Below are 21311 nucleotides of genomic sequence, written 5' to 3' on the forward strand. Positions count from 1 at the left end.
GTCTTGGTTTCCATACTTGCTTGATTGTAATATGTAGCATCTACCAAGTAGGGAAAATTTTAAGAACCACCCTAAATTTATATGTATAATAAATGGGCGAATCCCCATGATACATAGGAAAATGGGAGGCGATTTTATCAATAATATAATATGTATATATAATGATTTTGGCGAATCTCTCACCAGATTATATTATCTTGTAAAGTCATGGCGAATATTTCACTGAATTATAAAATCTTGTAAGATTTGACAAATCTTTCGCTGAATAATAAAACATTGTGAAGTCTTGGCGAATGTTTTGTTAAAGTATGAAACCATATATGATAATAGGAAAACATATTCATTAAAGTGTAATATACTAACATACATGTTTTGAAAAAAGAAACATAATTTTCTCTTCCTACAAACAATGTTGCAAGTTTCAGTGGTCGTGTTTGTCAAGGTTCTTACTGTACACTCTTTCATATCCTTCTATTAGTTTTGATAATATTCCACAACAAAGTTCTTGTAGGTGTTGATCTTGACCACCAATTTTGTCAAGGTAGGAGAGATTAATCTTTTCTCTACCACTTTTGTCAAGCTATCAAATTTCTTTCTTATTCCATAGACTCCAACTGCGAGATCAAAAAAAAAATCAAGTTTGTTTACCCCAACATGCCAACATGTAGAAAGCCCCAACTATATAACATAAGAAAGTAGTAGGTAACCCAAAGGCTTGAAGGGGATCTAATGGAAAGAAGTGACCATTGTCAGAAGCCTTCCAATCAATATATAAATATATAAATGTAAATTTATGATTATTTTAATTCGAAATCTTCAATTAAATAATAAAATTTAATTATGTCTCTCCCAATGTAAATTTCTTATTAGCATAATTCACTAACTTCATACGTCTTGCATTTTTTAATAATGTTGTAACATGTGGATTAATTTCCTTTTTGGTTCACAAACTCCACCTTTTAGGACAATATGGTGCAGTGGCCCAACTCTTACAGATCATTACGACAAACTAAGTATAACAGAGAAGATGAAAGGTTGTACAAACCAACATATTTTTCAAACAACTAATCCAACATCAATACCTTAACTTTTTCATGAAGATATCATATTGAGAACGTTTGAAAAATGGTGGGAAATCTAGGTAGCGACTATTCGTATTTTACGAGGGTGATGCGGAAAGAGTGATAAGATTTCATTGTTTTGATTTTTTTTGTTCGATTAGAAAAACCAATATTAATGGAGATATTTGTATTTTTTACTAAATTTTGTGAAGTGACTAAATGTAGCTTTAACCATTCACCTTAAGATGTTTTTTACAATATAATTTCATACGTCTATTTAATATCTTCATTATCATAAAAACCAACCTATATCCATCTTAACTCCACATCTACCACTCTTATAGCGATGAAATCTATGTCTATGCTCACATGAATACCATGGTATTACCATGGGTTATCATAAACCTGGAGCTTAAAAACTACTATTAGTAACTTATAAAAATTAATAAAATTAATAATTGATTTTTATTTTATTTTTTTAAGTGACATTAAATTACAAGATCCATTTTTACTCTTGATCTACAAAGCCCGAGAGGATCAAATGTTTTTCACTCTATGCTAGTTTGCATATCACGATATTTGATCCCTCTCTAGTTTGCATATCACCATATTTGAATATTTTTTCACTCTATGCTAGTTTGCATATCATGATATTTAATCCCTCTAGGGGGCTTAGTAGATCCAAAGTAAAGACAGATCTATGCTAGTTTAATTCCCCCCTTTAAATAGACTACATTCCATGTGAATACCATGAGTTAATACCATGTGCCATCTTTATTTTTATTAATACTAATATTACGGTTAATAATGTTTTTTTGCATGGTATTAATAATAATTTGGCCGATGGTATTTGGCCCATAGGCTTCACCTAAATATAACACATTTTTTGAGTGTTCTTAAATATAAGGTGACTTATGGAGTAAATATAAAAAATGTTTTATTTATTTACCATACCTCTCGTTTATTTATATTTTCATTAATTTACCATACCTCTTTTATAAATATGATATTTGACCCATAGGATTCACTTAAATAAAACCTCTTTTTTTATGCTTCTTAAATAGAAAGAGGGTTATGGACAAGATATAAAAAGAGGTTTTATTTATTTACCATACCTCTAGTTTATTTATAATTTTATTTATTTACCATACCTCCACTTTATTTATATTTTTATTTATTTACACCTTGCGTGTTCATAAATATAAGGTGACTTATGGAGTAAATATAAAAAAATGTTTTATTTATTTACCATATCTCTCGTTTAATTATATTTTTATTAATTTATCATACCTATTTTATAAATATGGTATTTGGCCCATAGGATTCGCTTAAATAAAACCTCTTTTTTCAACCTTCTTAAATAGAAAGAGGGTTATGGACTAAATGTAAAAAGAGGTTTTATTTATTTACCATACCTTTAGTTTATTTATAATTTTATTTATTTACCATACTTTGGAGTGAGTATAAAAAGAGGTCTTATTTATTTGCCATACCTCCACTTTATTTGTATTTTTATTTATTTACACCCTTGCATGTTTGTAAATATAAGGTGACTTATGGAGTAAATTTAAAAAAATGTTTTATTTATTTACCATACCTCTCGTTTATTTATATTTTTATTAATTTACCATACCTCTTTTATAAATATGGTATTTGGCCCATAGGATTCACTTAAATACCTCCTCTTTTTTGAGCCTTATTAAATAGAAAGAGGATTATAGACAAATATAAAAAGAGGTTTTATTTATTTACGATACCTCTAGTTTATTTATATTTTTATTTATTTACCATACCTTTGGAGTAAGTATAAAAAGAGGTTTTATTTATTTACCATACCTCCACTTTATTTATATTTTTATTTGTTGAGACCAAATACAACTTCCCAAACCACCTCCCAAACTAGAAAATGAGCGATTGCAAACAAATTTAACATTGCATAGCAGAAAATCGAGCGATTGTAATGGAATATAACCTCCCAAACTAGGCGAATTAGGTCAAATGAGTATTTTCATAGTTTATTTGCCCCTTTTTTTTGGTTAAAATGAAAAAAATAATTATTTTTTAAATAAAAGTTGGGCTAAATATATGAAATGGGTGTTTTATAAAAATTCCGCCCCTCTAAAGTGAAAAACCCCTTAAATTTCGCCCTTGGGCTAAAATTCGCCCCTAAATTTACCATGTTGCCAAGCCCTTAGTCAGTTAGCCCACATTCCAAGCCAAGCTAACATAGTTGTTTCGATTGGGGTTGAGGGGTATATTGGTGCACAAGCAATATAGTCGTCAGATTCTTAGTTTCATCTCTAGTGTTGCTGCGCTGCTAGCAGGCCTAGACAGTACCCCGATGGAATCACCCAAGAACACAAGCATCGCTCCGCTACCAGTGAGCCTGGTTAGTTCCCTGGCAAAGTTACTTGCATCAACTCTCTTCGTAGGAAGCCTTTCTCTTCTTTCACCTTATTCATTTTTCATTTTTGAAATTTTTTTCACTTTTCATTTTTGAAATTTTTCATTTTCATAACTGTGCATGGCACTTATTCATCTCAAAGGTAGAAGTGGGATCCTAACTTGCTGAGAGTAGAAGAGGTTGTTCCTTCAGAGAATTAATTTAATATACCTCTAACGTGCCTGTTAAGGCTTTACCCCTCACCTTACTCTACTTTGACTAAGCTGCCAAGGGTTAACCCAAAAACAACCAACTAGAGTAGGTGACACTAGTTAGTGCACAAGAATCATGTTTTCACCAAGGTTCACTTTGAAGAGTACGTATTTTCCGTCGACGTATCATGGAATAAAAGTAACACGTTCTTCATACAGAGGCAGGATGACAGGTAACCAAGTAGTGAGAATTGCACAAGGCCTTTTGTACTTTACCGAGCTTGTTTCAAGAGTCATGCATGATTTCATGCGAAACTAACCTACGAACCAAAACAAAAAAACAAAAAAAAATAAAGTGAAACCAGAAGTAAATGTGAAAGAAAAGTGAGTAAGAAAACAAACAAGAAGACAAACAAACATGCACAGCAAGAAAGAAAACAAGCATGCAAGAAAACAAACTAAAAGCAAACACTACTCCTACTCCTAAGCTAACGGTGCATGGGTATGATCATGTGAAGTGATACTTCCAATGCAGCCACCAGTGCATTCGTTGACCAATGTTAGTGAAGGCATGGTCCACGAGAAACCTGGTTGGGCGAACCAGCAAACAAGAAAGATATAACAATGAAGACAAACACACTCCATCTTTTAGTGTTTCCACGGAACATGAGTGAGTGCAAGTACATGACATGTAGTCCATGGACCTGTCACGGTGTTGTGCGACACTACGTGCAGCTATGAAGCATACACATACTCTTGACTGTGACATGCAAGAAAACGAAAGAAACAAAGACAAATTGCGTCGTGCACGTGTGCTTGCAATGTAAGATTCCTCTGATGCATGAGCAATGGGATCGTGCAGTTCGAGTGGAGGAAGTATGGTCTATGTGTGAGATTGATCTTCAATGCATACAAATGAGTGATGAGGAGCCTTCGATGTTTCAACAATTTCTTGATTGGAAGTGAAACCAACCTCAGGACAGTGAGGGTCTGACATAACCATTAGCTTAGGCTAAAGTGCCTTGACAGTCTAGGGGGTTCTGACTTCGTTGTCAGATTAATCATCATAAACCAGTGGCTTTGAAAAATCAACTATGATAGAATCATCATCATGATCAAATATGGTAGTAAATAGATCAAGACAACTACAATCAACAAAATCAATGATTTCATCAACATCCTCATGATCTGATGAATCAAACAGAGGGGCAGATGAGAAGCGGGAAAATTCACCCTCTGTGTTTTGGGAAAAGGCATATGAAATTTCAGGTGGATTTTCAATGAATAATTTATCCTCTCTATTGTTAGATGATGGATTGACATTTGGTGTGTCCTATAAGAGATCAACAATGGGTGCATCCGTAGATGAAGGTACACATGTGTAATCGTGGATGGCAGGTTCACCAAAGATGTCAGGAAATAACAAAGGGGGCTCAAAAAGAAGGGAGTCATCCTTCACCGAGTGTTGATACTCAAGCTCCCATTCATACTCTTCATGAATGACAATGCATGTTAGTTGTGCAACACCAACTCCGTCGATGGCCTGATCTTCGTTCACAACAAGTTTAGAGTCTGGAATGGAAGAACACAAGACAGTATCATCCATAGGATCATCCGAGTATGAAAACGAAGGTTGTGGTACAGAATTCATATGACAACTCTATGGACTCACAACCAAATTTGTGCGAAAATTAAGTGAACTGATGTTGGGAGGATGTGATAGTTGAATAGATGTGTGTGCCTGATCGCCCACATCACTCTGCAGTGTGGATCTATTTGATGAGGGGACGATGGAAAATCACTTATGACAATGACCGTATCCATCTATGATTGCGCAACTCCATCACTGAAGTATGTTGAGCGAGGTTTGAGCTCATATTTCTTCTTGGGATTGACATATTTTATAAGGCAATACTCGAATCTGTCAATGAGATATTGAAACTTCATCTGGATTCTCGGAACATGAAACTGCAAAACATGGAAGTGCTGCCAAAAATCATCAGGCGATTCATGCGGTGCCTTCCATTGTTGTAAAAATTTGTGGTCAAGATGTTATGGATAAAAATGATGGAAAGTAACTTCAATGAGATCACATAAGTGCTCAAGTGAGTGCATGCTATCAGCTGGTAGGTTGCATAGCCACCGATGTGGGGATTCATGAAGTGCATATGCAAGTAGAAGACTGGCTTGTTACTCAGAACATCCATATTCCTCGTCAATCATGGCAAGGAAGCCATGTAAGAACACAGGCCAAGCCACTTCACCTTCACCATCATACGTGTATGTAGACAAGAGATTAAAAAACTCCCTCATGATGTGGACAGATTCGGCATGCGAAAAACATCGTGGAGGGTTGAGAGTGCAAGACTCCATGATAGATATGCAAAGGTCCAAAACAGTATGAGAGGACACATATTGTCATCTGGTCCTCCTTCTAGTGCCAGAAATGTTGACAGTGTTGGACCCGCCAACATGTCAGGGGATCTCCTCGTTAAGAAGTCCCAATTAGACCTGAGACCGTTTGGTGTAGGAGTCCCAACAGTGGGTTGTATGGTATCGCCTTGACCATGGTTTCGCACTGAGGCAAGTAAGATGTCCCTGTTGGTAACAAGGGTGTGACAGCTGCAGCAAGACAAGGAAGGTGCATGAATGGTTCTAACACACGGAGAGTGGGGTGAGTGAACCCCTTGGAAACCTGTGATAGCACGTGGCTTGAAAGGGAACACATGAGCAAAGATACATCAAAAACTGGAAAGCAAGTTAGCTAACAATCCAAAGTGATGGTTGAACCAATTAACACATTTCAGTAAGATTCATACATACTTATACAGAATAGTCCATACATGCATGCGTAAGAAAATAGATACATATATCATTTAGAGTAAACAAGATAGTTGGAATACAATATGAAATATGCATGAAACATGCTGGCTCTATTATATTAAGAACTATAAGTTCCAGTCATATAATACATCCATGTCCAACCACTAGTTCCGACAGCGAAACGTTACAGTCACAACCGCATGTTCCTCTAAAGAGAAACACTAGCTCTGTGTAGTGGAGAAGCCAAGGCTCGTTACAATACTGTCCAAGCTCTCTCTAAGATACTCCTATCGGAAGCTTGACTGAACAAAAGCCTCTACAATGAGTTATGAGGGACTATTTATAGCAAAGGGTGGGGTGGCCCTTGACATTCACCTTTGTGACATTTCATCTACCCTCATGAATCTTCATCTACTCTATGACTATTACATCCAACTATCGGTACTTGAAATTCCACTTGACAAGAAGTTACATACAATCTGCACATGTACCCATGTGAGACAAAATGGCTTGAGCAAGCCATGCAAGACATCACTAACACTCAAACCGTTGTGGTGAGACCAACTCTTTGACATCTTTGTGATGGTCGATGGTGGCGAACTGATGCCAAGCTTGGTTATCTGTGATGGTGTTCGTGTGCTCAATGGTGACATCTTGCTGAAGCAAACTCTTGCCTCCGTTGCATCCGGGTACACTGATATGGCTCCTCCGTCCAACTCATCTGATATCACGCGCATGGTTTTCCTGAGTGCAACCGAGCCGGCAGCATGCTGATGCATAGTGTCTGTAGTGATTTCCAAGCATGTGCTAGTGGCTTTGCGCATCAACTTGTCAAAATACATGTTCAACTCCAATTGGACTTGCTTCTTGTCTTTGCCTCAGTGAGTGTGCCAAATGGGTTGGATCACATGAGTGTGCACAATGACATGCATGCTATTGAATTCCCTTGCATGCAATCAACAGTACTTCTCACCCTGTCTGCTCCGTGCCAACTACTGGGATGGATACATAAATTGTATGGAACAGTTTCATTCATCTGTGCATGTTGCACCCCCTGCTGTACCTGTTCCTGCTGTAACTCATTCTCTCGTCTATGCAGCTCTTGTTCTTCCTTGAGTTGCTACTTCAGCACATGCAACTCCTTCTTTGTTCCATTCTCTACCTTCGCGTGATATTCATGTTGCGCCATCACCTCGTAACCTCAATCTCCAAAGACGTTTTTGTCATGAGTGGATCTACTTTGAACTTGCATCTTTGCTCTGCCTCTATCTTGTCAACAACCTTCCTCTTGCATTTGTCGCATGTAGGTATGTTGCCTTCTGTTGCTACTGATGGTGTTGTTCATTGTGATGTCATTGTCAGTGATCTTGACATCCTTGTCCATGAACAACTTGATGTCTTCGTGGATAGGAAATTTCATAGACACTTGACCTATTGCATCCCTAGTTGCGCTCTTAACAATGTCTTTGACTTTGCCCTCCTAGAAGCCATTGTACTTGTGCTGCTAAGAGATAGATGAACACCTGTGATGCGTGGAGACGTAGAAAAACTCATGGCAAGCAATCTGTCAGTCAAAAACCCAAAAAAAATTGAGGACTGACTTGCAACATATCCGTGTGATTGAACATGATGGTTGTGTGATTTCCGCCGGGAGGTCGAGAGACTTACTGCCTGCGCAAGGCATAGTTTGGGTTGTCAGGAGGCTGACTAAATGTTGGAACTACTCAATGCACAACCCATCCTAGCCTTTTGAGGACTAAAACTACACAATGCACAATTTCAGTCAACAGTGACATGCAACCAGCAAACTGCATTGCGTAGTTTCTGGGGCCAGCAAGACACTGCCTCCAAGAATTGCACAATGAAAGCCTGGAGGCAATTGCTGGGCCAAGCTTGCATAATTTCTGGAGGGAAGGCAGAGCCTTCGCTTCTAGAAATGCGTAGTGCTAACCCAGCAAGGCACGGTCCGAGCCAAGGCAACCTAGTTCGGCCGACGGGCAACTGAAAACGTGAGAAGTTTGAATGCATGTTGAGATGAGTGCAAACAAGAGTGGATGATCATAAATGCAAACAATAAGGGCAGGATTCAAAAAATGGGAAATCATGCATGTGTGTGAAGTGATTCACCGTGACGGTGACCATTCGTACAAAATAGTGTCATGCATACAATAGCAGTGAGTTGCAAACGAAAACTAAACTGGTGCTTCTACAAGCTAACATACATTAAAACGCCAGCAAGCGTTCAGTGAAATCAAGTAGATGACACTCACACAAAGCGAAACAAAAAAAGGGACAGAAACACAACGCAAGGCATGCAAAGCGGGCTTACCCTAAAATATCTAAGTTGAATGTGTCGACGACTCCTAGATGTAATGTGGGATGTCAGAGCTGCAAGGTTGATGTGAGGAATGAGCTCTGCAATGTCCGATTGATGAGTTTTGATAAAATTAAGGTTGTGACGTGCATGCCACAAATCTAGGAAAAACGACACTTGGTGGAAGGTGTTTAAAATGATCCTTGCATCTAAACTCCAGCTGCTAAAAATAGATCCCTGAATTAATGGATGCCTTTACATGCTGCCTTGGGAGAAGCAGTTCATGCATGCAAATCAATCTTTCTCAGTCCCGTAGGGAATTGGCCAACTTGAAGGCACATGCATTGGTCCGCGAGCCTGGGATGGAAATCTACGTAGCTTCTGGGCTGAGCAGAGATGGTTGTCCCAGAGGGATTGCATAATTTCTGGGAGGAACAATTGATTGTCTCCCACAATTGTGCAATTTCTAGGCTGAGTAGCTATCCTGGGTCAGACTATGCAATTTTCTCAAGGAAGCATGTCTGGCAGTATTGCGCAATTTCTGAGACTAGCAGGCTGCATGGCTAGATTTGTGCAATTTCTTCTAGCTACTGGGTTGGTTGTCCCAGAGAGATTGTGCAATTTCTGGGAGCAACAGGTGACTTTCATCCAGAATTGTGTAATTTCTAGGCTTAGCAGTTGTCCTGGGATGTTTTGTTCAATTTTTGAGATGAAGACTATCACGAAGAATTGCGCAATTATGGAGCCCAGCTAGGCGTCCAGGTGGGTTTGCGCAATTTTTGGAGGGAAGGTTGGTTCCCCTCTAGAATTTCACAATTCCCAGAGGGAGCTGCTCAACCAGCAACTGACACTAAGTCCAGAAGGCGACCTGTGAAGGGGGTGGAACAAGCTTGCATGGACAGGTTGACAAGACTCTATGAAACCACAGAAGTTGATTTGCTTGACAGTGCAAGACATGTTGTTGAAGATGGTCGATAGGGAGGCTCCAAAATGAAGCTAAGGCAAAATTTTGGAGGGTGGTTGTAACTACTACAACACATTGTTAAAGCACCAAACCAACACTCCCGCAAATATTTGGTTCAAAAGCATACTAAACCAGACAAAAAGCATGTAACTTATAGTACATAGACATAGCAAATCCCAAAATTTCCCATGACTTTGGCAAGCTTTTCCATGGGTTTGTATAAGGTCTAGAGCACACTTATAATGAGAATGAAGCCTTCACAACTTTTGATTAACTTATGAGTTATCCATAAACATATTAGATCAATGGAATGGCATTCTATATCATGTCAACAGAGGAAATTCAAACATCAATGCAACAATCTACTTTAATGTAATAAGCCATGATACTTGTAACATGTTAGATTGTAGAAATCACACACCAAAACATGTTAGATGAAGCATATTAAATAATCATGCACATACATGTAATTAATTTCCATACATGTAATTAAATAATCATGCACGTACATGTAATAACCTTCTTTTTTTTTTTTTTTCTGACAAATTTGATTTTTGTAGATCTATCTGTTGGGCCCTTTCTCACTCCATTTGTTACGCTACTAATTTTTTGGACAAATTAGCTACATATTAATGTTTTATTTATTTATTTATTATTTTTTCTAGGTGAGGTTATCCATTTATACCTCATGTCTATGGTGCATAGGGTGCTACAACCCTACATTGTATTATATCATGCCCTCCCTAATAATTCCACTCTGTGACACAACATGGTTATCTCTACATTCTATTTATGCAAGCTACCTATCATTATACAACCACTCCGATGCATTGTTGGACGATTTGGGATGGTGCAAAATTCTTTTCCATATTTTTGGTTTTTCCACTATATAATATTTTCAAAACACTAGAGTCTGTATATATATATATATATATATATATATATATGTTCCTTTCTTTCGCATTTCTCTTTTACTTTTCTTAGACATTAGGAAAATCTATCATAACTCATTTGTCAAACTAGTAGTGGGGACAACCATCACTGGTTGTTATCCGTGAATCTAGGATGAATCGTCATTATTATTCAAGGAAAACCATGCCACCTATAACTACCCACTTGTGGTCTGTAATGGGGCATGATTTCACTCCTCCCAAATGCTTTGGGTCTTGGGTCATGTTGACGCCCCGAAAATCGGGTCTACAACAAGGGGGATACCCACCCGGTCCGGACCTTGGTTAGCAGCTCCTTTTCCGTTTGGTATAGTGGGTCCAACTGGGGATATGGGACCAGTTTCCCAATTTAGGTGTGTGTGTGTGTGTGTGTTGGACTGATATTTCTGTTTCTAACAGTTTCTAAATGGGATACTTCTACTTTAATTCTAATCTAATAAGAAGGAAATTGTATTCTAATAAACAGAAATATATAAATCTACACTAACCCGGGGTGTAATCTTTCTTTTATGCGATCTAAAATGATTTCAAATAACAACTCGTAATAAACATCATTCAACTGTTATGAGAAAAGAATTCAATAAATATGAACCACTTCGTATAAAAAGTTAGACGAAATAGTTGTGAAAAACATATCGCATAATAAGCTATTCATACATTAAGCATAAATAACTAGCTATCACCGTACAAAAGTGCCAAATGATAACTCAGGCATTCATACATCAATATATAAATAATTGAACATGAAAATCACTCTAACACAAGGATAGAAATAGTTAAGAGATAGAAGTACCATTTATAACTAGTCCTACTCATGAGCTTCAAGCGATAACGATTTATCTCTTTTTGATCAAACATCCACTAAGAGTACAAAAGTGCAACATCAGGAGCAGATATCAAATGCAAACATCAATAAATCCTGTTCCATTCATTCATCAAAACCTCCTCAAAGGGTACAAAAGTGCATGTTCTGGGGATAAGTTTTTGATAAATTTCAGGACCCTTCTCTAAATGCATGATAAGGGTTTAAATACTACTAACTAAATCTAAAAATAAATTATTACAAAATGTAGGATACGGTTTAAATGACCGTCCTCATTTTAGGAAAATAAAACAAAATTAAAACTAAAATTGAATCTAAAATTAAAACTACTTCTTTATTTGGTCCTTAAAATCGCACGCATGTAGCATCTGTTTGAGAAGAGTCGGCTGGCCGACTTCCTATTTTAGCTGAGCTGAGAAAATAGAATCAACAAGAGTTGGCGCCATCTTTTCAGCCAAATTAATGATACACTTAATAGTCATCCACTGGCTATGTGGCTTTACCAAGTATGCCCAATAATAATCCCAGTTCAACTTGGTTAACCCTTGGATTGGTTGTGCCTTTTCTTGGGCCTTCTGCTTCCAATCTGTCTCTATCGTTGCTTTCTTGCTATTTTCGGGGCTTGCAGGTGACCTAGCAATTAGAATCTTTCCTTTTTGAGAAATTTTTCTCAGCGATGTGCGATTAGAAACTGCCTTCGTTTTTTGGTCCGGGTTTCCTTGATGCATTTTTTGCCTTTTGTGCTTTTTCCTTCCAACAAATATAAAGTTCAAATTTGGTGAAAATAGTGACTTCGTAAGCTCTTGACCCCGAGTTTTAAACTATCTATTTCTGACATCAACATTGTCTAGTATCCACTTGACCATGTCCGTGTATGGGAGAATTTTGGATCTTGCTACTATCCAGTGTAAGAATGAGCAAGCTAGCTCTGTGATGGATGCCTCAGAAGAACTATTTGAGCCCGCAGTAGCAACAATTTCCATTACTCTTGGATTCTCCTCTTCAAGCAGTTTATACATGCCTTCCCACGTAGCAATTCCTGTGTCTCTGATACAGGCCATGTCTGTATACAAGGGTGCCATTTCTTTTTCTTCAGAGCTCGGAGCTTTGCTTTTCTTTCCCATTTTAACCTGCGTATTACTTTGTATCGTTCTCTGTTCTCCGTTCCTGCAATTCACAAGTGAAGTGAAAATAATGACAAGGAAGGGTGATGGGAAAGTTTTAAATGCCAAAGATACATCAAATATACCACCTTACGTGAGATGATTTTTCGATAAGCACGAAACCCATATTCCATTAATAACTGGCAACTAACTCATTTTTTAGCATTAAAGCACATAAACAGGTGTCAGCTTATGGAAAATACTTTTCTTGAATAACGAGCCTGAAAGATCTGCGATTTTGTGATTTGCTCCGCAATATCGCAATATCATAACGTCACAGAATCTTAACATCGCATTATCGCATTGTTGCATTGTCACATTGTCGCGAAATCGCAATATCGCAGATTGCAGGAACATTATTTATGACAATCTTTGTTAACCTGCTTTCTGTAAAATGCGATTTGCGATCGGCATCATCGCATATCGGTAAATTAAAGTTTTTTAATGTAAATTGTGCCTGATGTATGCGATGCAATATTTCATTATCGCGTATCGCGATCTCGCAACGTTTGGAATTCGGCTTGTAAGGAGTTATCTTGTTATCCTTTTGCGATGCGATATTCCTAAGGAAATATTTTGTCTTACCTTATCATAAAACTTAGATTTTTAGATTTTCCAAGGGGGGTTCCCTAAGCTTATGATGGTAATTTTTTTTGAAAAGGAAATTTAAGCACTATTTTGATTTTTTAAATTTTTTAATGAGTGTCCCCACTTATTTAGTATTAGGCATAACACTAAATAAGAAGGGGGGTTGTTGCTGGCCACAACAATTGGCGATTCACTTGGAAGAACCAGTTATCTTTGCTGCTCTTTTGACTTTTCAAAACTTCCAAAACATAAAATTTTCCAGAAAATTAAACTTTACTATAGAAATACTAAGTACATTATGCTTTTGCCTATCAATGATATTTTGTTTGTTCTTTTTATCAACTTTGATTATTTACTTCCTCAAGCCAGTCCTTGTATCTACATCAGTCATTACTTGGTTTATAAATATAAAAACAAAGTCTTCTCTGTAAATCAGTTTGAAATATGCTCATTTGTCGTAGGTAGAGCCTCTGCTGCCAGCAAGCGTTTATAGCTTTGACAGGGTTACCTATTATCCAGCAATGATCCTGTATCCTACTTCGAGAAATTTACAATTTTTCAAAGAAAAGTCCATTTCCACACTTTCTGCTTTCATTTTCTTTTTATTCTTAAAAAGCAATGTCTTGGTTTGGTAGCCAATGCATGACACAGTCATTCACTGATTTATAACTTTGCTGAACAAGCTGGCTCGTGATGAGACACCTTGTCTTTTGATTTTAACAATATTGAGTCATTGCCCTGTTGTGGTATGCAGTATTTGGCAAAGTCAGCAAGCTATACATCTATGATCATGATAAGTCGGCTCGTGATGAGACCTCTTACTCTTTAAGTTAAAGTGTATCTTTGGTTCATTCTCCGAATATTGTAGTTTCCTAGGTGGGGATGAAGTCATTGTTTCCTTAAGACAGCTCTGGACAACAATGATAGAGTTTTTTTGGAAAGAGACTTTCTATAGAGAATCTTCATTTTGTTATTGATACCTTTCATTGACTGAAATAAAACAATTTCTAACTAAAGGTGGCTTTTCATCAAAATTTATACAGTTGAAACTAATATCATTTCTAGGCGTATAGTTTTTAACTGTATCTTTCAATAGTAATGATTAATTTTTTAGAAAGAATTCTATTTATACAAGTGAAAAAAAAACAAAATCTAGAAGAGAATTTGTGTCTTTTTTATGAATCTCAAAAGTAACCATTTACAACCGGTTTTATTATGGAAAGAAAAACAACTACTCTACAAAAATAGAAGAATGATCTTCTATGGAAAATATTTCTTAAGAATCTAACCATTAACAGGTAAAGAATCTCTTCTCCCTGTTAAATCTTGTAACATGAAGGTAGACGGACCTATAACTTCTATGATTTGAAAAGGACCAAGCCACATTCTTTGAAATTTTGTATGTTTTCCCTTTTCCTCATGAGCCTTGTCCCATTTTAAAACTAGATCTCCCATCTGAAAATCTTTTCTGGATATCATATTGGAATCAAAAGAGGCTTTCACCAATGCTTGATGATGAGTGTGAGTTACCTTAGCCCATTCTCGTTGTTCTTCTAATTTAATTAATTCCAGCTGCCTAAGTTGTAAAGAAGAAGTTGGTGCTTCATCAATATATTGAACCAAGGCTAAAGAGGGAATTGCCAAATGTGTTGGAAGAACTACTTCTTTCCCATAAACTAAATTAAAGGGAGAAGTGCCGATAGAGGCTTTCCGTATTCTTCGATTTGCCCATAAAGCATATATTAAAGACTTATGCCAATTTTTATGATTTTGGTCAATGGTTCGCTTAATGATCCTGATTAAGTTCTTATTTGTAGATTCAGCTAACCCATTCCCTTGTGGATAATAATTGGCCGAGTATTTAAGCTTGAAACCCCTTTTGAGTGCAAATTCAGTCATTACATTACCAGAAAAATATGATGCATTATCAAACATTAAAGCGGAAGGCAATCCAGACCTGGTGATTATGAACTGATCTATGAATTCAATGATGTTTTTAGCATTAGCCGTGTTGAGTGGTACTGCTTCTACCCATTTAGTAAAGTAATCTGTTGTTGTAAGGATGTATCTATGCTATTTAGAAGAGTGAGGAACGATCTCACCTATTACGTCCAATCCCTAATGATCGAAAGGCTGTTCAATGGTAACTGGTTGCAGTGGCAAGGATGGTTTCTTTTGTCTCCCAGCGGCGGTTTGACAGATTTGACATCTCCTTACATAATTATGTGCGTCTTTGAATAATGTGGGCTAGTAATAGCCTGCGCGTAAAATTTTATGAGCGGTAGCGTCTCCAGCATAGTGTCCGCCTGCTGGCCCATCATGGAGTTCCTGCAAGACTTTTTCAGCTTCAGATTTCTCAAGACATCTAAGGAGAACAGAATCATAATTTATTCTAAAAAGAACGTCATTCACGAGTTGATATTGTTTGGCTTTTAACCTCAGGGCTCTTTTCTTGGTATGATTGAGGTTTGGAGGAGCATATCCATTCTTTAGATAATAAATAATATCAGCGTATAATGACTCAACATCGTTTAGGCTTACCTCATACACTTGTACCTCTGCAGATGGATTTTCAGACATTAGCGATGCTCCTGCCAGCATTTTGCAAAAGCCTTGACCTTTTACAATACTTGCTGGTTTGATTTCTACGTCGTATTCTTGTAAGGCAGTAACCCAATTGGCCCTTTTCTCACCCACATCTTTCTGTATTAGAAGATTTCTTACCGCTGCAAACAGTACTATGATTTTGGTATGTGTTTTGAGTAAAAAAGGTCTGAAATATTTAATTGCGTTGAAAAAAGCATAAGCTTGTTTCTCCACATCTGAATAATTCAATTGAGCACCTTGTAAATTGGAACTGAAAAAAAAATGGGGCTTCCGCCTTTTCTTGATTTGCTTGAGTGAGTATCGCAGCATATGATCTATCTGAGGCAAATGTATACAAAATAAAAGGATCGGAAAAATTTGGAGTTGCTAAAGATGGAGCATTGATAATTGCTTGTTTGATTAGATAGAATGCTTCATGTTCATCTTGGCCCCATTTAAAGTTTGCGTTCTTTTTAATCATGGCTTGTAAAGGAGATACGATTCTTGAAAAATATGGAACGAGCCTCTTTACAAAGTTAATCTGGCCGAGGAAAGATTGCATGGCTTTCTTGTTGTGAGGTCGGGGTACTGCGGAAATTTCCCTGATTCTGTCAGGATCGATGTGAATTCCAGATTTTGACACTATGAATCCTAGAAGTTTTCCTTCACTCAATGCAAAAAAAGATGTTTTCGGATTAAGCAAAATCTCATACCTTAAACAACATTGTAAGATTTGTTTTGAATCCCTGATATGGTTGTTTGGTTTCTTGGAATAAAGAATTATATCATCCAGATAGATGACGATTGATTTATTAACTAACCCCTTGAATGCGATGTCCATGGCTCTCTGAAATGTGGCACCCGCGTTAATCAAACCAAATGGCATCTTTTGATATGCGTATGTGCCCCATTTAGTTCTGAATGTCGTTTTTAATTGATCGTCGGGATGTACCAGCACTTGGTTGTATCCTGAGAATCCATCCAAGAATGACATTATTTCTGAACCCGCAACTGCCTGCAGTATTTGTTCCATGGGAGGTAAAGGAAAATTATCCTTTTGGCAGGCCTTGTTAAGGTTTCGAAAGTCAATACAGATTCTAATATCTTCGTTTTTCTTTTTAACAGGTACCATATTGGGGACCCATTTAGAATTTCTAACGGGAAAGATTATTTTGGATTTCAATAACTTATTGAGTTCAGTTTTAATCTGATTTTCTAAATTTGGGTGGATATTTCTCAACTTTTGTTGGACAGGTTTTTCATTATCGATTATTGGGATAGTATGTTGGATGATGGAGGTGTTGTATGTTTTGAGTTCATCGTAATTCCAAGCAAAGACACTTTTGTATTGTTTCAGGAGACGGATATACGCTAATTTTTCTTCAGGGGCTAGGCCCAGGCCTAGGTTGATATTCTGTGGCTTAGTATCAGTTCCTAGATTTACTAATTCATAATTCAAAGTTGAACTTTGGAGTTTTGAATTGGTAGATCTTTTGAATCGATCTTTCAAATCATAAAGGTCTTCTAATTTGACTACTGATTTAGGTATAGCATTGTTAGTACTATCCTGTTGCAATTGTTGGTCATGTTGGTCTTCGTCAATTATTTGATTGGTGTAGGATCCTTCATATGTGAGGAAACTCACGATATCAGGATCATCATTGAAAATCCTCCAATTGGTAATGTTATCAGGAATACATGGTCTAAAAATTAGCTCAATTGAGAATTGGTCAGGGCTAAGATATTCTGAAGGAATGAGCTTGGAAGCTACGTTGGCTAAGAGGTCTGCGCTAGCATTCTGGAGTCCGGGAATTGATGAAATATTAAATGCTATAAAATGTTCAGTCATATCTTGAACTAAAGATTGGTAATGCTTTAAATGACCTGATAAACAGTGTATAGTATTACGTACCTATCTGATTACAATTCAGAATGTCCAAAAACTTGCAGGTATTTGACGTCTAGTCTGATTGCTTTGTATAACCCTTGGACTAGAGCTTCCTATTCTGTGGTATTTTTGGTGCACTCAAATTCGAGTCTGCAAGTTAGCATGGTTTTATCTCCCTCTGGGCTTACTAACACGCATCCTGCTCCTACTCCTTCATAAGACTTAGAACCATCAAAAAATAATTTCCAAAACAAAGATTTATTTACAGGACTATCTATAAAATTAATTCATTTAGAACTATCTATTTGAGAAAAATTTTCTACTTGAGATAAAACACAATGTTCTAAGTAAGGTGAAGTATGAGCATTAAAATTTCCTAGGAAAGAATCTACTGAATAGTTGCCTATGATGTTAGAATTGTATGCTACTGGTTCATTTTCTCCCTCGAGTTCCGTTACTATGTACTTCTGATGTCGTTTTTGCTCAACTTTTATTTGGTTTGGTTTACCATTATAAGGCAGCCACATATGCGACCAGTCAGTTGGAAAATATCCATGAAGTTTTTCTGACCAATCTTTGCTAAGAATTAAGCCATAAAATTCAGGAATATCAGCAACTAAAATGTCAATAACTTGACATACCTTTGGGTTGGATGACAGCCTTATGGTAACCTGATTTAACTCTCTAATTACTTCGACTTGCGATCGATCTAGTTGAACTATGCGTATAGCGGATTTCTGTGGTTGAGCGTTCAATTTTTCACATATTGATCTTGGTAAGATATTCGATTAAGCTCCAGAATCCACTAAGCAATTATGCACATTTTTATTGAAAATTTCATAAGGAAGGAGAAATGGAGGAGTATGCGATCTCGATCTTCCTGCAATTAATGCGATATCGTTTGGATCAACTTTATTAATTTCATTAGTTGGAGGTCTTCCCATATCATGGGAAGCTTGAGAGATTACAGCAGCTGGTAAAGGTGCAACTGGTACAACATGTAATTCTTTCAAAAGTACTTTCTGCTGCTGCTTTAATTTTCTCAATTCAAAAAGAGTAATATTGGCCCTAGTCTTTTTCATGTCTTCTATGATATTATACTCCATTTCATCTAAAATGATTAATGTTTTAGATGGAGTCAATGTGTCTGTCTGGACTGGGCTAGTTTGAGTCACTTTAGGTGATGTTTTCTTGGCTGCGACTTTATCCTTAGTCATCGAACTTGCGCTCTTTGGCTTAGGTGTAGGTTGAGGAGGATCGAGTTGATTTCTACTACGAGTACTAACCGAGAATGCCTCTTGATCCTCTTCATCTGGGAGGATGAAATCCCACATACCTTGTAATTCTATAACTTCTTCTTCATCGGTATGTTCTTCAGTAGCGTTTTCCTCTTCTTCTTCTTCTGATTCAGCATTTGAAATAGCGTTTGGGGGTTTGGAATCCGTTGAAGGATTTATTTTAAAAGGCCTGTATGGCTTTTTAGAAGAAGTTTCTGCTACTTGTTTCTTAATGTCGACCATCTCGTTAAACATGGTCTTCAAAACTTTTTGTAATCCTTCTAAGTCGAATGGATCTTTCGATTGTTTTTTCTTGGGATCTTCTTTGAAAGACACCTTCTTAGATCTTCGTTCTTCTATCACGTTTTTCTTTTTTAGGGCCATAATACGTTTCTCTACTGCTATTGCTTCTTTCATATTTTCAACTAAAGTTGTTTTGTTAGCCCTATCAACAAAGATTGCTAAGTTTGATAGTAAAGCAGTAATGTACCATTCACTTCGCACTTCTTCACTAGGCTGAGAAGGAGTAGGAATTTTGTTTAAGATTTTATTGAAATGTAAATTGAAATCTTTGATAGGTTCTCTTGACTCAGCCCTAAGGTTATACAAGTCATTGATCAGTGTCGCTGTAGACCTGTCATCACCAAACTTGGTCAGGAATTGTTCTTGGAAGATGTCCCAACTAGTAATAGATCCAGATGGTGATGAGAAATACCATGATCCGACTGTTCCTTGCAGAGTATAAGGAAAAATTCGAACAACAACATCTTCATTAACAACTCCATTGAGATTTATGGATAGCATAAAGTTATTTATATGTTCTTCTGCTAGCATGCCTGCCTCAGGATTAAACTTAGGCGACCATTTTTCAGGATGGGCCGGTAACTGACTCAAGGGTGCAGGCATTAAGACTGCCCTTGGGTTATTCCATGGATATTGGGCCATCGCTGAACTACTAACAGAGGAAAGTGAAGAAGATGATCCCTACGGTTGAGAGGATGAGGATATTACAACTCTAGATGGTTGAGAAGGAGTTGCGGAAGTTCCAGTAGGCTGATGGACAATGATCTGAAGTGGAGGAGTGGATGGTTGACTTCGCGGTGAAGATGTTGAGATGGATGATGATGATGAAAACGTCTCACTATTGGATCCTTTAGGAGACTTCCTTGCTCTCTTCCTAGTCGGTAGAGGTAATTCGGTTGGCTGAACACCAAACTTTTCGCTTTTTAACATGGTAAGAGGATGAGCAGGGTTATATTGCAATGTTAGGGTCCCACCCTAACCCCCTTATTTATGTCATGGGATCACGTCATAGTCAAGAGTCAATAAAGCCCATATTAATATTTGTAAGTGGTTAACCCGCAATTAATGACGGGACCATAGTTAGTTGCAAATGGGCCGTAGTATTAGATAGATGGTATTAATAAAACCCATGGTATTGGCCCATTGTATTGCATGTATGAGTCATATGTAAAGGATAGAGACTCCCTGCGAGGAGCATCGTGTCTTATTTTGTAGTCGAGCTCTACTCTATTGGAGGTTGCCCCCTCGAAGAGGCAAGTGAACATTACTCTCTGAATAATAAAATCATTACTATTCTGTGTTCTGGGTATCTTTTCTTCGCATATTCTGTATTTGGGTATCATTTTGTAGGTTAAGAGCATAACAAGTGGTATCAGAGCACTTTCTAGGGCCGGTGGGATCTCCAATTCTTAGTAAATTTTTTTTTCGGCTAGAGACATGTTCCGACGTCTTTAAACCATAGGATTTGTCGTTGATCGCATAAACCTGCGGATTTGGGGAGGCATGCACGCAGGAAATACAAGAGGTGGTCACGTCTATTGGACTCCCTTGTAACCCTTGTGGGTACCCCTTCGAGTAGTAGCGCATTAGACAGAATCGCGCACGAACTGTCTTCCACGTACCCTCTGGGTATATCAAAAGCCCCCTAGGCTCCCTTGAAACCTCGCCATAGATAAACCGTCGGCCGTCTTGTGGCTACAGTACACCGAGAACAGCACTCGGAGAGATTACTCGCACGTACGATAGGGTAGTCGGGTTGTATGGCTAAGGGTACGGTAGATCCTCCTTAGTTAGAGCCCTGAAACATTGGGCTGAGTACTACTGCCAGACCCTTATGTATATTGCGATCTGTAGCACCTGACACTCCTCAAGACCATAGTTCCCTTTTCTATCGGGGGATCGCACATCATCTATATCAGATCCGCTTGTGCAAAGGAGTGCAGTAGTAGCAGCAGACATCAGTCCCGCAGTCTCGA

Source organism: Pinus tabuliformis, chromosome 4_1, assembly GCF_031772625.1.
Source record: "Pinus tabuliformis cultivar Carrire ecotype Pingquan chromosome 4_1, CPIR1, whole genome shotgun sequence".
NCBI lineage: Eukaryota > Viridiplantae > Streptophyta > Pinopsida > Pinales > Pinaceae > Pinus > Pinus tabuliformis.